Consider the following 10,370-nt stretch of genomic DNA (forward strand, 5'->3'; position numbering starts at 1 on the left):
ACACTTCTAAATTAACAATACAATAAGTAGGTATTTTTTTATAATAAAAAAGTCTGACATACATTTAATGAAATCCATTATCACCCCGCAAGTTTCAAAACTGTGGCGTTTCTATTATATACTACGAACACCTATTACGGATGCAAAAAAGTAGATTACTAAGGTGGAGTTTGGTAGAAAAGACAAATACAATAAACAAACCAAATTACCTTCAATCTTCGTATTTTCACATTTGTATGGATAACCATGATTTTATCAACAGTTCATGTACTTAAACTTTTTATTTATTTATTTAGTAATGTTAATAATTAATATTTCTATGAAAAGAACCATCTGATCGTTTAGGTTATACGTCAATTACTAGTAAAATCTGTCATATTTGTTTACTTGTATGGGCACTGTGAATGTCATCTCGCTTTGTGTGGTAGGGCACAGCACAGCGGATGTAGACATAGACATAGACATAGAATTTATTTATTTAACACTACATTGAAACATGTTTACAGGCAATACTACAAAACATTACAAGCCTTAAAATGAAACTTAATTAGGCACAAATTTATGTTTACATGTAGATATAAAAAACTTTTAAAATTATGATGCTAAAAAGGAGCGAACCTCAGCATGTGTTGCAGCAGGCTTACCTACTACAACGCTGGTTTTCAGGCCGACCCTTCGTACAATACGAATTTGCTTGCTGCTTGTCGGAAACTGTATGGCTAAGACTGTTTTAGTTTGTGTAGAAAATAATATAGGTATGCAAATATGTTATGTTTATGGATATATTTATAAGATTATACTGTATGATACTATGACATATGTGATAGTAGGTTTAATGTTTAGGCTAAATAAATACGTTCGGATGTCATTCCAGATCAAAAGCAGAGCCCAACTGGAGAAGTACCTCCACCTTACAGAAAACCGCAGTCAAATAACACTAGACCCTACTCATAGTGTTGTGTTCCTTTTTAGGGTTCCGTAGCCAAATAGCAAAAAACGGAACCCTTATAGATTCGTCATGTCCGTCTGTCTATCCGATTATGTCACCGCCACTTTTTTTTGTGGGCGAATGCGTTAACGCACCGGGCCTCCAGCTGCGGGAAGGCCATGATGGGGGGGGGGGGGGGGTGGGGGACTCGCCGCTCCTGTCCCGTCTGTCCTGGTGAGAGGGGGGGAGAACTTGGCCCTACCCACTAAACCCACTCCGGCGTTTCGCCCTCTTTGCCGTTTGCGAGAGCGCCATGGGATCGAGAACACTCCACCATAGCGCTCCCCGGATAATGTTGTGTTCCTGCCGGTGAGTAAGGTTGCCAGTGCTCAACGAGGGTGCGGAGTGTAAGGCTCGGCAACGCGCATGTAACTCCTCTGGAGTTGCAAGTGTATATAGGCTACGGAGACTGCTTACCATCAGACGGGCCGTATTGTTGTTTGCCATCGACGTAATATTAAAAAAGTGATATGACTTTCTGTTGAATTCCACTCTATCATTGGCAGATATTTCTGCTAATACAAAATTAATTTAGTAGATTACTCGTCAACGTATTAAATAAAATATGAACAGCTTACGAACCCGTTGACCTCTAGACTAGACTACGCAGTCAGTTTTTCCTAGAATAAACTAAATCCATTCATCCAAAGCCTACTTATTAAATTTATCTTACGCTCCACCCCTGTTTTAAGGAAACGGTCCCGATATCAACTACAGCTGCATTACTGTGGCGACATCACTGACGAGGCATTGCGCGGGGGCCGTATCCTGTCAATTTTCTTAAAGAGTGAAGGATGATCGTCATAATCGCGGCAGTAATGCGGCGGCGAACGTCACTCATTTTATCAAGGAAATTGACAAATATAGCAGTGATCCTTTCACCTTTACTCTGCACCAGCTCGTTCGTGGTGCGCGTACCGCGGCCGCTGCTGGAAACCATCGCGAGCGCGGACTTCTGGCCGAAGGGTGTGTTATTTCGGCGGTTCCGTGGGAATCTGCCAAATCTTACATTGGAACGCGACGGAACAGAAAAGTGTGACGCGGAAATGATTTTGAGCTTTTAAGATTTCTATTACTGTATGCATATTAGTTTGAAAGGTCTATGTTATGGGCCATAGTTGCCTGATAATAAATGTTTTTTTACATGATACTGGGCACTGAGAAATAAAATACTACAATAAGTTCAAAAGTAATTGTCTACAAATTAGACAACTACGCACAGAGTTAACTCGGCGCAAGCTGAATTTGATTGTGTTTGACTTAAACTGCCCAACTTCTAACCATGGTATCATTTCAACCGCTTACGGAATATGGGCAAGTAAAATACCAGTAAAATGATAACGTGGTTAACAGATATCTTTAGCTATCTCTTGCTCTGTAGTCGAATTGACCATCAAAAACAAAAGACGAGTAACAAAGGCATACTTTTTGTCACCGGTCAGTGCGCGCGGTGGTTGCACCGTGCATATTTTCCACGTCACAGCTCATTCAAGGCTAAAAACCGTGTCATTTGCCACGTCATATTTGCTGATTGTTAGATTATCCTTTTATAATTATGTTTATTGTCATTTAATACTTTGTCCATTCGCACTCATGCTCCCCCATCATGCATTCTATTATTTATATTTCTAGATCAATTATAAGTTCAACTTGTCATGGATCTCAACTTTACTACACTGGTTTGCAAAATACCTCAATTCACCCGCGTTCGCTAAAGTTTAATAATACTTGGTCCCTTACCTATATTACTTGATAATTTGCCGGTTACAAATTGAAATAGATAAGCGCCGAATAAATGGAAACTAAGCGCTCGAGGGCCGTATGTGGCTGTTGTTATATGTAGTGAGATAACATAGTGTCTTAACTATGACACAAACCGTTTGTCATAGTTTCCAAAATATGGCCGTTATTCATAATTTATAAATTATGTATAGTAAGTACTCTAGTAATAACCGGAATATTTACCGGAATAATATACCTGAACTTAAAAATTAAAGGAAATGAATTATTGCGATTCTATCTTAAACAAACGCATGCGACTTCGAAAAGTGGAATCTTGACTTGAGCGTTCCGAGGGTTTCAAGGACCAAGGGTTAAAAATTTAGCCACCGTGTGAAAAACGCAACGAAAGAAACATAAAAGAAATCAAATCTAAATGAGCGCTATTATAAATATTTATCATTCAAAATCATCGTTTGACAGTCAGCTCCACCAGTCAACATAAGAAATCAATTCAATATTTGCATCAAATTACTTTGCCGTTCTTGTAGGTAAAATGCAACTTTCTCATCACTTTTTGAACATTCAAGAGAGCCTTTACGAGCTGGTGTAATTAAAAAATAATTATGATATATATAATATTAGTGAACGTAGACATCGCAATCTAGGCACACTCATCTCACGCAAATATTGTTTTAGTCTCAAAGTAAAACACACACTTGGGATGTCAAAAGTCAATGTCATTCGTCTACTTGCTACTGGCAGGCTCATAGCGCAAGTCTCCGAATTTAAAAGGAAAACACATAAACGGTAGCCCTTAATGGAATTTACATAATGTCCAACTTGAATGGATGGTAGGCGTTGATGCCGGGACAACGCGAGGAAGATGAATCATGTGTCGAAAGATGGCAGTAAATTTACTTTGGGTACAAAAATTTACTTTGTCAATCCACCACTATTTCAAGCTCTATCAAAATCTCAAAAAAATGAGCTCGCTGCCGAGGTTTTCCCGAGGGTCTACAGTATGAGGTTCTCCAAAAAAGGAGTTTACAGATTTTTAAACGGTCGGCAATGCTCATGTAATTCCTCTGGAGTTGCAGACGTCCATAGGCTACGGTGATTGCTTGCCATCAGGCGGGCCGTATGCTTGTTTGCCACTGGCATTGTAAAAAAAAATTAAAAAAGAAGTTACGCTCTCATTTAATAACGACATGCTGCAATAACAATTAAACTTGGTATCCTTCTTGGTGTCCGTTTGTTTTTAATTAATTTTGTGTGTGTATATTGTTGGACGTTAATAAATGTATTTCGTTTATTTACAATTTTCAACTATGTAGCTATTAACGGTAGGTAACTATACTTTACCTAAAGATTAGCCTAGTACCTAAACTAATTGTAAGTAACTTGTCCGACCTAAGTCAAAAGATAATTTCGTTGAACATAAAATCGTGCGCTTATTTACTTATTATTTTGTCTTGAAAATTATGTAAACCTTACAGTTTTTAATAAAATCTGATCGAAAAACTACACTAAACTCTCTTCATATCAGACAAGCTTCAAATAAGTTTTTTTTCAATCAGATGTTACGTAAGCATTTGCTAAAACAATAATTCGAATAATATCCGTCAATATTAAATTTTGGATTTGTTTTGTAATAAATAAACAGGTTCTTCTTTAAAATCAACTTTTCATTTCAACGAATCCGTACGCAATGACTACCGACGGGAAAATCAAAATCATGGAATTAAAAGTCCGCAGCGCTCGAACGACAAGAGCCATTGCGTGATGGAGGACGTTATTGTGATAAAACATTGCGGTAAAGTCCCGCAGCCTAATTGTATACCTATTACAATTTCTGACAGTCAGACTCGGATTACAGTACATCATTACACCAACTTGACAATTGATATCTGACACTGACAACTTCCTGTGCATTTCTGGGCAAAGTAAGAAAACAAGTCAGAAAATGGTGTAAAATGGGTTATGCGAGAAATCGTAACACGGAAGGATGCGAGTCCTCGATGCTCAATTGTAGCACTGATTTTCTTTAGAAAAAATACATAAAGGGGGTCAAAAATTCAAAATGTATGTCCAGTATTTTGAACGTTGCCGAGTTAAGCAGATTCTGGTATACCTATCTATTCCGTACATTTTTAACACATTTTTTATTCACAAGGACGTCGCTTTTTGTTCGCGATCAATTAAGCAGATCGTTAAGTTAATGTTAAACGTTCACGAGATCAGTGAGACACGTTTTTGCGTATTTGATCTAAAGCGAATATGACAGGCTAAGGTCGGTCGGCATCAACGAGTGTTTTCCTCGTGCGTTCGTGGAAAACTACGCGTTTCTATGTACTACTTCGTACACTGCGTACTTGCGTGTTTCCAAACCCTAGTAGACATTAGTAATTCGTTTACCTACGTGGCTAGCCCAGTGACAAACGATGGTAGAAAATGCCAATCGAAAGTGAAATAATGGATGGAAATGATCACGTGATTTTTCGTTGCATCTGTCATCCCAATAGGTACATTTAAATATAAAATTTCGCTTCTACTCGCGACCGATAGTACATATAGTTATTACAATTTAGAGAAACACATGGCACCCTGGTAGGGCATTGCAAGTAAACCTTAAGTCTATTTATTTAAGGAACAATTTAGGACTGTGACATTATTTCTTTTCGATCGGCGTTTGTCGATCTACGATTATAGTCTTGACTAGACCCTGTGCGTGTAAGTTGTGTGCAATTTCCATTAATTTTCCTATCCTGAAGCCAATCCTCAATAAGTAACTTTATTGTACCCATCAACCAATGGGTACTTTATGTTCGTGACACCTGTTATATTGAATTATGTTTACCAAAGTTAGCAACTTAGGATCACTTCACGCTAAGTTAAGCCAGCTATGAACAGATATAGATCTAGGTACGAAATATCGCTTAAGTTAAGTACGAACGCTTGTACGCGGAATTTGATGGCTGCAATAAATTCCATTAAGTGAAACATAAAGTTCTTACCATTTAAAATTTAATACTTTGACATGTGCGTTGATTTATCTTAAAAATTCGTATTGTTTTAGACCAATCAACAGGTCAACCATTAAAGACCAAATCACATCCAAAATTTACGGCTGTTGATTGAAACGCTCATGCATTTATGATTTTAATGCGATAGAATAAGTGATAAGAAAAATGTCACATAGAAAGAATGTTATTTTTAACTGCTGTTCGCAATGTTCTTCGGTAAGTATGCGAGCTCGATCAAGCCGAGATCGAATGAAAACATCGCGGAGCCGCGCATGATAATGAACTCACGAGAGCGTTCCATTGGAAAGCCCAACCACGAAACAGTTTACTTTTAATTATTTCGTGAAATCTATACGTTACGTGGATCCTCGAGAGGGTAGTTGCGCAAATTCGCTAAGGCTCCGCTGGATCGCCGGTTCCTATTACAGTTCGGGCCGCGCAACAAGTGCAGCGACGGTAAACAAAGCAAAGCAAAGCAGAATACTCAAGACGGAGGCAGCGATCGTGAAAACTGGGCCGAACATGTGTGCCGCGGCCGTGGCCGGCTTCCACTCACTTTTCAATTAATAAACAACCAAACTGCAGAACTGACACAGCACGGGGTCGTCGCTCTGGCAGCACAGGGTACACTTGTTTCGTTTCGAGCGACGAGCGGACCGCGCGGCTCTCGGCGCGAGACTGCCGCCTCTCCTCACCGCGGCGAACGGCAAATTCGCAACCACAGATACACAGATAGGCACGTAACGTAACTTAACTCCATATTTTATAGTTTCGTAACCGTGTTACTCGATTACTGTGCCCGTTCGAGTCTAATCGATGCGGTGGTGTCACGACTTAGGGAGCCTCGGAGAGCTTGACAGCTGCTGAGACGGCCGTATCGCAGGTTATGAATATTCAGTTCTGGCGAAACGAAAAGTCGATACTTTGGCGCGGACCCTTAGTTTTGAAATGCGTTATCACTCCGCCTATCACTTAGCTGTTAGGTAAGGTGTTTAAGTGGGTTGATGGACGGCTCGACTTGCCGTAATGTTGGAAACTGCATCGGTACAGTCGGTGGCCTATATCGAAGCATTCGCGGCTAATGTACGTAAAGTGTTGTTCGTTTCGTACGAAGGGATTTCTTAACACGAACTGGTAAAAACTGGAATGCGCACCTCTATACCAGGGTGGTTTGATAAGTCAGTGACTTTTTTCCAAAAAAAAACTTTTTCACCTTTTTTAGTTTTATTTCTCTACATAATCTCCTTTCAACTCCATACACTTCATCCAACGATGTTCCAGTTTTTACAACCCCTCCAAAAAATATTTTTTGTCAAACCCTGAAAAATATGCTTCAGTTTCAGCTATGACTTCCTCATTTGATGAAAATCTTTTCCCACCGAGTCATTTCTTCATGTTTGGGAATAAAAAAAAATCACATGGGGCCAAATCTGGAGAATAAGGTGGGTGGGGCAGTATTTCGTAACGCCATTCTACTAATTTGGCTGTTGCGACTGCTGACGAGTGTGCAGGGGCATTGTCGTGGTGAAAAAGGATTTTCTTCTTTGCCAGATGTGGCTGTTTTTTCACAACTTCTGCGTTAAATTTTTCAAAAAAATTAGCATAATAAGGGCCATTTATTGTTTTACCTTTCTCTAAATAATCTATATAAATAACACCTTGGCTGTCCCAAAAAACAGTGATCATTACCTTTCCTGCCGAATTAACGGTTTTCGCTTTCTTTGGGGCCCGTTCGTTAGCAGAAGTCCACTGTTTTGACTGATTTTTCGTCTCTGACGTATAATGGTGGATCCACGTTTCATCTACCGTCACAAATCGACGTAAAGATTCATTAGGATTACGCTTGAATTTGACTAAGCATTGCTCGGAAGTTGTTTCACGAAGTCGTTTTTGATCGGCTGTCAGCAAACGCGGCACCCATCTTGCGGAAAGCTTTTTCATATTCAAAATATTATTCAAGATATGAAAAACTCGTTCAGATGAAATGTATACAGTCTCAGCTATCTCACGAATCTTCACTCGTGGGTCATCAAAAACAATATCGTGAACTTTATTCACGACATCATCAGTGGTCACTTCAATCGGCCTTCCAAAGCGTTCTGCGTCATTGGTAGTGGTACGTCCAGAACGAAATTCTGTAAAGCACTTATATACCATTCCATGAGAAGGAGCAGATTCTTTAATAGTTTTTCCACGTAAAAAGTAATGTTTAATTAACACACGAAATTCGCTTTTCTCCATTTTCCAACAATTTTCCGATCGTATTTGACATATGCCTCAACAACTTTTTTTATTGCCCCGCCTTTAAAAAAAACTGCCAGCTACCAAGGAATTCAGAATTGTATTTAAAAAGTTTATATGTTAAAATGATTTTTGTTTTACTTAAAGTCACTGACTTCTCAAACCGCCCTCGTAAATAATTCCTAAAATGTAGGATCAATTTAATCTGTATAGATTTTCTTGAAAATCACGATCTATCGAGCTACTTGCGCTTTGTGCGGTTTACGCCAAATATTTGGCCATCCCTGTCGTCAATTAATAAAATAGGCATGAACTATGAACTAATCAACCGTCGTAGGTGATTAGTGTTTGCAATCTGGATCCGAAATGTATGAAATTTTCCGGATCTGGTTCTGCGGATCTTCCTACATTCCAGATCTGTCATGCAAACCCAATTGGTGATAAAGAAAAGCAAGTCTTACTGACTCCGTGAGGGTTCCCTGCCTACTAACACCTATTTTTTTAGGGTTTACAATACGGTCCAATAATACATTCAAAACTCAACTCAAAACTAAAACAAAGAATTTAAATGACACGTGTAGCAATCTCTTCCAGACAATCTTCGGATAGGAGAAATGATAAATTAATTTACACATATTAGCAACCGGCTTCATCACAGATATGATAATTATGATAAAGTAATTAGCAAAATTTTAGCTCATTCAAACAGTCAGTTCATCTCCCTTTCTCTCTCTCTCCTAAGCATTATTATTCCAATCTGATTGTGGAGTCTGCTTTCCTTAACATTTCTTTCCACTTCGCGCGATCGGACGTGTCGTCTACTGTAACGTCGCAGGCACTCATGTCTTTTGCTATGGTATCTGCCCATCTCATCCTGAGTCTTCCTCTTCCTCGAGACCCAGCGGTGTTCAGACCCATAGCAACATTCCCGATGCAATCAGAAGGTCTTCTCTTTACATGCGTCCAAACCATCTCAGTCGCCTCTTTTGTACATGGGTGTAGGCAGGTACAGGCAGCTCAAATTCTGTAGAGCTCAAATTTTACATACAATGTCTGCGGCGTCTGCTCATCAACTTGCCCCCTCCCAACTTCACTAGATAGCTACGCCCTTGCTTTTGTAGCTTATCGGCGATGTTACCTACAGTCGAGTATTAATGTGTACATTTTTTTTCGCCTTATTACAATGGATTAAGGTGAAGAAATGTAAACATATTTATGAACTCGACTGTAACATCAAAATATAAATGACCGAACAACAACCATTTTTTTTTGTTAAGTATTCCATTTTGTATGTGTGCTTATTTCTATTTTTCTATTTTTGTGTATTTCTATTTTTCTATTTTGGTGTCTCAATTTTCTTTTGTGCCATTTTTATTTTGTTCATGTAATAATTTGTTTTTGTTATGATATTGAAACTTTATATTGTGTGTCTTTGCAGCTGTCAAATAACTGATTTATCTATCTATCTAACAACGCAGACACAACAGGTGAAAGTAAATGAAACTGACTGTACCACGATTACTAACGACCCGATTCGAAGAATGAAATACGATAACGATAAGTTCCGGTTTAGATAAATTCTCATTAAGATATCGTTTGTACGTCGTATACATAGGTATACGACAAACCGTTGGTTGAATCGAGCTGCTTCTGTCAATTCTATAATTGACAGAAGCAGCTCGATTCGGGCAACCAATGTCACTTTGACGTTAAAAATATCGTTGATAGATCTTATTGGGATCACAGCGGAATCGAAATAAACGTCAATTTTGACATGTCATTTAGTTATCGATCTTTTAAAGATCTTTCAAAGATCTTAAACGTGTCTTACTCATTCTTCGAATCGGGCCGTAAGGTCAATTCGTACACATGACATTCAGAAGGTCCTATTTGCCACTTGATTGTGACGTAAAGGGGCACAGTTGTTTTTGTACAGTCACGGACATTAATTCTTGAGTGTTCGTATTGAAAACCAAATTAGCTTGAACCATAGATGGCAACAATTATTACCGATACATAAACACCGTTCATATCACAAATCATTCACCATAAATTCTGTTAAGCTTTAAGCCAGTGTCAATCAGTGGCCTCGCTAAAATATAAACAAAAAAAACTATGGCTTTGGACCCGGGTACGTCCTTAAACTACGTCCACAAGAGAGGTATGGGCATTGTGAACTCTCTTTGTGTGGTAGGGCACAGCCAGTGGATGTCATTCCAGATCTAGAGCAGAGCCCAACTGGGGAAGTACCTCCTTACAGAAAACCGCAGCCAAATAACACTAGACCCTACTCATAGCGTTGTGTTCCTGCCGGTGAGTAAGGTTGCCAGAGCTCAACGAGGAGGGGGGGCTTAGGGTCAGCAACGCACATGTAAATCCTCTGGAATTGCAGGCGT

General features: G+C 39.1%; 1 protein-coding gene across 1 annotated transcript in view; it reads right to left on the reverse strand.

Annotated features, from left to right (window-relative positions):
- LOC133520241 (terminal nucleotidyltransferase 5C) overlaps nucleotides 1-6,434 on the reverse strand; it is a 380,723-nt gene extending 374,289 nt beyond the window's left edge. Inside the window, exon 1 of the mRNA XM_061854618.1 lies at nucleotides 6,290-6,434. The gene's annotated coding sequence lies outside the window, so the exon portion shown is untranslated. The remainder of the gene's footprint in view (nucleotides 1-6,289) is intronic.
- Between the last annotated feature and the right edge of the window lie 3,936 nt (nucleotides 6,435-10,370).

This window comes from Cydia pomonella, chromosome 8 (genome assembly GCF_033807575.1).
Source record: "Cydia pomonella isolate Wapato2018A chromosome 8, ilCydPomo1, whole genome shotgun sequence".
In the NCBI taxonomy this organism is placed as follows: domain Eukaryota; kingdom Metazoa; phylum Arthropoda; class Insecta; order Lepidoptera; family Tortricidae; genus Cydia; species Cydia pomonella.